Below are 8,161 nucleotides of genomic sequence, written 5' to 3'. Positions count from 1 at the left end.
AAAAAAGAATGTTGAATATTGGCCCCCACTCTCTTCTGGCTTACAAAATTTCTGCCAAGAGATCTGCTGTTAGTCTGATGGACTTCCCTTTGTGTGTAACCCGACTTTTCTCTCTGGCTGCCCTTAACATCTTTTCCCTCATTTCAACTTTGATGAATCTGACAATTAAATGTCTTGGAGTTGCTCTTCTCGAGAAGTATCTTTGTGGCATTCTCTGTACTTCCTGAATTTGAATGTTGGCCTGCCTTACTAGGTTGGAAAGTTCTCCTGGATGATATCCTGCAGAGTGTTTTCCAACTTGGTTCCATTTTCCCCATCACTTTCAGGCACACCAATCAGATGTAGACCAATCACATCAATCATTCTTTTCACATAATCCCGTATTTCTTGGAGGCTTTGTTCATTTCTTTTTACTGTTTTTTCTCTACACTTCTCTTCTCACTTCATTTCATTCATTTGATCTTCAATCACTGCCACTCTTTCTTCCAGTTGATCGAGCTTGTTACTGAAGCTTGTGCATTTGTCATGTAGTTCTCATGTCATAGTTTTCATCTCTATCAGTTCTTTTAAGGTCTTCTCTGCATTGATTATTCTAGTTATCCATTCATCCATTCTTTTTTCAAGGTTTTTAGTTTCTTTGCGCTGGTGACATAGTTCCTCCTTTAGCTCTGAGAAGTTTGATCCACTGAAGCCTTCTTCTCTCAACTCGTCAAAGTCATTCTCCATCCAGCTTTGTTCCATTGCTGGCAATGAGCTGCGTTCCTTTGTGGGGGAGATGCTGTCTGATTTTTTGAATTTCCATTTCTGACCTGCTTTTTCCCCATTTTTGTGGTTTTATCTGCCTTTGGTCTTTGATGATGGTGATGTTCTGATGGGGTTTTGGTGTGGGTGTCCTTTCTGTTTGTTAGTTTTCCTTCTAACAGTCAGGACCCTCAGCTACAAGTCTGTTGGAGTTTGCTTGAGGTCCACTCCAGACCTTGTTTGCCTGGGTATCAGCAGTGGATGCTGCAGTGCCGGGGTCCAGCCCTAGCGTGTCCAAGGTACCCCAAAGGGGACAGGCAAGGTGGCGAGAGACAATAAAGACACCAGACACAACATGCAAGAGGACACAGACAAGACTGCAGCCCAGCAAAGGGCTGACAGCCCCGAATGATTTTTACTACAAGCTTATATAGTATCTTATAGCACAATTGTCAATTAGTAGAGCATCAGGCGATTACATAATTATAGAACAATTGTCAATCAGCAGAGCATCAGGTGATTACATAATTATATATAGATTATTAGGATAGTCTCAGAAGTACATCAAGAACAGTTCTCTTCATGGATGGTCAGTTTGTTCTTCTTTCCTTGGTTACCCTTTTGGGGAATAAGCAAGCTTAATAGTTAACATAACAAAGTCTTATATTAGACTTAGTGGCTCTTGCGGTTACAGGTGCTAGAAGGGACCATTGTGTGGTCTTTGAGGAAATGGTCATAGGGACAATTATAGCAGCACAATTGGTTATAGGCTTAGAACTGGCACAGCAGTCTCTATTAAGTGCAAGGTTATACTTTAACATTGATTATATAACTATGTATAACAATTTTTCTTTTTTCTAATTTTAGTATTTTACTTTTATTTTTGTTTAGGGCACCAAATTTAATATCCTTGTCGTCTTACTGTGTCCCACAAACTTAAATCTTTTCATAGAATTAACCTCCCATCTATCCACACCATTTTTTCACCATTTATATAATCCCCAGAATATGAAATAAGTTAGGAACTTAACCATGACAAATTTTGCATAGAATTTTTGCCTTTAGGGAAATACCATATTTCCTTTTTTCCCTTATGTGTTCCCATCACATACCCCCACTGGCCATTAACCCATATTGTAGGGACAGGCCCAGGGCCAAATTTTCCGAGGGTAATGTGGTAAGATTTTTCTTCTATCTTTCCAGCTCATGGGTATTGCCCCATTTTCCAAGATCTGGAGTGGGGGTGGGCAATACTATTACCGAATGAGTAACACTCCCCAGACCTCACCGTGAATCCCCTCCAATAGTTATCTGCATATATATGATCAACCAAATGCAAAGCAAAATAGCATAGATTATTCCAGCGATACAGAAGAGCCCACCAGCGCCACCTGCTGCACAGGCCTTGGAAGTGGCCTTGCCAACATCCAGAGGGCTCTGAGCCTTGCTCCAGAGCAGCCTTATGCGATCAGGGTCCGGGCCGTCCCTCTCCTGCATGGCCTGCGCCACTGCAGAAGATAGAATATTGCTGAACAGCGAGTGTTGCTGTCTGATTCTTGCACTGGAATCTTCGTCTCAGGGGTGTACCCAGCCATGTGAGGTGTGAGGTGTCGGTCTGCACCTCAGTTGAAAATGCAGAAATCACCTGTCTTCTGCGTCGCTCACACTGGGAGCTGGAGGCTGGAGCTGTTCCTAATCGGCCATCTTGGGTGCCGATTGGAGATTCGGCACCATGGGGGCATGACTGGAGATTTCAACATTGCAATTTTAGAATTGGACAGATTATCCAGACAGAAAATTAGCAAATAAACAGATAACTTAATCTGAAGTGTAGACCAAATGGACTAATAATTATCCACAGAACACTTCATCCAATGGCTGCAGAGTACACACTCCTCTCCTCAGCACACGGATCATTCTCAAGGAAAGACCACTTATTGGACCACAAAACAAGTCTTAAAAATTTCAAAAAAATTGAAATAATATCAAGCATCTTCTCTGACCACAATGTAATAAAAGTAGAAATCAATAACAAAAGAAATTTTGGAAACTATACAAACACATGGAAATTAATCAATATGTTATTGAATGACCAGTGGGTCAATGAAGAAATTGAGAAGAAAATTGGAAAATTTCTTGAAACAAATGAAAATGGAAATGCAACACACCAAAACCTGTTAGACATAGCAAAAGCAGTACTAAGAGCAAAGTTTATAGCAATAAGTGCCTACATTGAAAAAGCAGAAAAACTTCAAAGTAAGCCAAAACCAAAATTAGTAGAAGAAAAGAAATAATAAAGATCAGGTTTCTCTGCCTATGGAGTAGCCATTCTTTTATTCTTTTTTTGAGACGAAGTCCACCTCTGTGGCCCAGGCTAGTGGTACAGTGGCACCATCTCTGCTCACTGCAACCTCCACCTCTCAGGTTCAAGTGATTTTCCTGCCTCAGCTTCCCAGTTAGTGGGATTACAGGTGTGTGCCACCATGCCCAGCTAATTTTTGTGTTTTTAGTATAGACAGGGTTTCACTATGTTGGCCAGGCAGGTCTCAAACTCCTGGCCTCAAGTGATCCACCCGCCTTGGCCTCCCAAAGTGCTGGGATTACAGGTGTGAGCCACTGTGCCCAGTTCCTTTACTTTCTTCATAAACTTGCTCTGTGGACTTGCCCTGAATTCTTTCTTGCACAAGATCCAAGAATCTTCTCTTGGGGTCTGGATCAGGACCCCTTTCCAGTAACATCTTTTTGTTGAACCCCAAAGGGATGATACTGAGGAGACCTCTGACCCAAAGGAAATAGACTGCAGCACTGATTGGCTGACTTTGAGTAAGTGGGGGTGTTCATCCAGGTAAAGGATGGGATTGGGTTAGAGGCCCAAGTTAGGGTACTTAAAATCTCTCCTAAGACAGAGAGGATTAAAGGTCCTTAATAAACACTTGATTTTATTTTAATCAAGAACACTTGATTAAACTAGGGTTCAAAGAGCAACTTAGGAAGGTTAAAGTCCTTCCTAAGATTTAGGGCGTTAGAGGCCTCTCTCAGTAAAGTCCCTCTCAGCTAAGAATGGGTTTGACACTACAGTATGTTAACTGTTACTCTCTTTGGATTAATCTGCCTTGTGTTCTTTGCTGACAGCTATGGGTGACAGCATTAGGCATGTATAGCACTGAGGGACATGGGGAGCTTCTTCCTCCCTAAAGGGGAAAACTTGAGAGCTGATGAGACTGCTAGAAAAGATCCATTCGCAACCGACAAGTGGCTGCCCGAACTTTTAATACAACGTCATGGCAATGGGTGGGTCTTTCACTGGCTTCCCTGAGTTCTTCACCTCCCCCATCCTGCCTCAGGCAATGCTTTTCTCTCTCTCTCTCTCTGCATGTGTGTGTGTGTGTGTGTGTGTGTGTATGCAAGCTGGTTGTGGAAATGGTAAACATAACTATATTTTGCAAAGTTTTAATCAATGGGGACAAGAATTCATGAGGATAGTCTTAAGTTGTAGCCAATTTGGTGCGCTTTGTGTGTCTTTCTGTATTCTATAATGGACAGGGGTACCTTAGGATAGAACACAGGCTTAGGACCCCATAAGCCTGCTGTTCAAGATGGCCCAGCAGACTGTTCAGTTATAAACTTTGCTGTGGGTTCTCAAAAAAAAAAAAAAAAAACTGAATAAAGTTTCCCTCTCATCTTATTTCATGTCCTTGGGAGCTTGACCCTGTAACCATCTGGCAGTACTTTCTCTTGGTCTCCACCATCCAATGGCAGCCTGGGTTCAGGGTTCAGTTCCTGACTTAGGGAATGAGTTCTTTATCTGTCTGTGTATTTATATGTGTTGTGTATGTGATATGAAAGAGCTTTGATTAATTGGTTTAAAAATAGTAAGAGCTGAAATCAAATATTTTGTAGAAAAGTAAAAAGTGAAATGCCTTTTAGTTCACATGTCTTAAGTAATCTTTGGGAAATAAAACTAGTTTTTCATGCAAAGTGTGTAATAAAAATGAAATATGTTTTGGGTGAAATCCTACAAAAAGTCATAGGAGTGTGGACTTTTTTGCCTAGATTAAAGGGTTAAAGGATTGTTTTAAGTGAGACAGGGAAAATCTAAAGGTTTGAACAAGATGTGGAAGGTTTATTTAAAAAATTAATTGTAAAAGAAATTCTGTGTGTGAACATATTGGCTAAAGTTAAAGGGGTAATATACAGTTTTTCTGTAAATTGAACATTGGAATAAAAGCACAGCAGGTTTGGCTTAGAACACTGATCTGCTCTTTAACAAAAATTTGTAAAGGGCTATAAAAGGTTCATAAGAATCTTACCTCATGGTCAAACTGATAAAGATTGGATAGATTTGTCTACAAAGTTTTATTATGAATTGGGTTTAACAGTAATGATACACTAATGTAAAGATGAAATTTGGCTTATTTGGTATAAAAATCATACAGAAAGCATTGTCAAATATAAAATACTGTTTTGCTTTCTTTGGTCTGTATTCGTATAAATATGTTATTGGTGTGTGTTCCAAAATTATGGGAAACTCCTATAATTCGGATATGACTTAGTGTATATTATTAACAATCATAATTGTTATGCAAAATTGTTGTATGCCACAGAAGGAATCAAAATTTCCTAGTCAATTGTCACTTTAATAATGGCTGTCCTAACTAAAACTTTTTGTCATCCACAGACAATTGTCTTGTTTGAATCCTCTTTGAAAGGTGGCTTTTAATAAGCTATAGGACTTTGACAGGTGCTCTTGAATGTAGATTTCTGATAACTTTGGAGATTATGATATTAGAATAGAGGAAAAACTTTCAAAACTCTCATAGAGAGCTGGAATGTTAATAAATATCAAGCAGAACAGGAGTTAACTGCATGGACTGAACTAACAAAAAACTGAAGTAATTTTTTTTTTTTACTTTTTGCTCAAAATGTTGCTGATCCTTTGTTTTTCAGAGTCAAGGAAACATTTCAGCTATTTACAGCTTTTAACAATTGAGTAAAGTATACTCTCATGGACAAAATTTGGAGCATATTTGTTTCTCTCTACCTGATTTCTCCAGAATTTGGAGACTATTTGTGAGTATTGCATAAGTGCAATAAGAATCTGTTTTGATTTATAACAGGACACAATTGAAGAAACTGGTTATTTTACCAAGGCTTTGACTGGAATGATGTGCTTTCCTTTAATGAATCAAACTTGACTTATAGAGCCAGTAAAAGCCCCTTGGGAAAACTGGCCTCATACCTTGTCCACACAGTCCCTGTACAGGGTTCCTGACCTGTGTTAAGTAAAGAATGTCACTTTCTGACAGCCCAGCAGCCCCAAGTTATATTGGTCCCTCAAGAGGAGAGTAATTTACCCAACTCATATTTATTTGATGGCACAAACCCACGACTGGGGCTCAGCTCTAAAAAATAGTCTTATCTAAGATTTCTTTTATGGAACAAAGTTCCATCAAAGCCAACTTAAAAGCCTATATAAATAAAAACTAAATAAATATAAAATAAAATACATTTAAAAAATAAAATAAATAAAAAAAATAAAAAATAATTATTCTTGATGCACTTTATACAAATAATCAGGCCAAGTATAAGACTAAAACTTATTTTTACAAACAAATCGGTCCTATTATGATTTGTATTTAGTACAAATGGGCAACTGGAGAGACAAAATATATTTCAAACACTACACTTGTTATTAGATTCTAGTCTCATTAGTTGTTTTTAAGGTTTTTTTCTGCAATTTATACTAACCCTGCTTATTTCTATGAATCAACCAGTGATCTCTGGCTGCTGCTCAGAAGAAACAAGAGGAATGGGTAATGTACAAACTCTGGATCAATATTCTAATTAATTCTGGGCACATGTTAGAATCAGCTAGCAACCCCGTATCACCTTGGTTCCAACAGTTGCCCAGTTCATAGAAAACCTTCTTATTTAGTTTACTTGAAATAATTTTGCTTTAGGGTTGTAGAATATATTGCTGTTGTACTCTTTGTGTAGGCATGCAGAATAAGTTTACTCAACATTTTCTTAAATACTTATTAATCTTTCAGATATCACATTTTGTTGGAACTTAAGAGTTATGAATGGCCCTTGCCATATCAACACTTTCTGATAGAGCTACTCTGAACCCTGAATGCAAGATACCCAATAGTTAGGCAGGAATATCATCACCCCTAATCAGCCTGAAGAAGTTACAGAAGATGGATCTTCAACTACCTACAACCCTTAGGATTACAATTCTCTTATATAAGGGAGGAGGGAAACATAAGAGACATTTGAACCAGAGCAACTCCATCTTCCTGAGGCAGAAGAATCGCTTGAACCTAGGATGTGGAGGTTGCAGTAAGCCAAGATCACACCACTGCACTCCAGCCTGGGTGACAGAGTGAGACTGTCTCAAAAAAAAAAAAAAAAAAAAGAAAAGAAAAGAAAAGAAAGAAAGAAAGAAAAGAAAAATCAGTAGCATTTCTATATCCCAACAGCAAACAATATGAAAAAGAAATCAGGAAAGTAATCCCATTTACAACAGCTACAAATAAAATGAAATACCCAGGAATTAACTTTATCAAATAAGTGAAAGATCTCTACAATGAATGCTGCAAAACATTGATGAAAAAATTGAAGAGGACACAAAGAAAGGAAATATATTCTATGTTCATGGAATGGAAGAATCAATATTGTTGAAATGTTCATACTATCCAAAGCAATCTACAGATTCAAAATACCAATCTCTATCAAAATACCAATGACATTCTTTGCGGAGATTGAAAAAAATAATAAAATTTATATGGAACCACAAAAGACCCAGAATAACCAGAGCCATCCTAAGAAAAAGGAACAAAACTGGAGGAATCTCATTACCTGACATCAAATTATACTACAGAGCTATAGTAACCAAAACAGCATGGCAATGGCATAAAAACAGACACATAAACCAATGGAAGAGAAAAGATAACCCAGAAACAAATCCACACACCTACAATGAATTCATTTTTTTAAAATTATTATACTTTAAGTTCTAGGGTACATGTGCACAATGTGCAGGTTTGTTACATATGTATATATGTACCATGTTGGTGTGCTGCACCTGTCAACTCATCATTTACGTTAAGTATATCTCCCAATGCTATCCCTCCCCCTTCCCCCCACCCCATGACATGCCCTGGTGTGTGATGTTCCCCACCCTGTGTCCAAGTGTTCTCATTGCTCAATTCCCATCTATGAGTGAGAGCATGTGGTGTTTGGTTTTCTGTCCTTGCAATAGTTTGCTCAGAATGGTTTCCAGCTTCATCCGTGTCCCTACAAAGGACATGAACTCATCTTTTTTATGGCTGCATAGTATTCCATGGCATATATGTGCCACATTTTCTTAATCCAGTCTATCATTGATGGACATTTGGGTTGGTTCCAAGTCTTTGTT

Source organism: Rhinopithecus roxellana, chromosome 1 (genome assembly GCF_007565055.1).
Source record: "Rhinopithecus roxellana isolate Shanxi Qingling chromosome 1, ASM756505v1, whole genome shotgun sequence".
Lineage (NCBI taxonomy): Eukaryota > Metazoa > Chordata > Mammalia > Primates > Cercopithecidae > Rhinopithecus > Rhinopithecus roxellana.
This window is presented reverse-complemented; position numbering follows the sequence as displayed.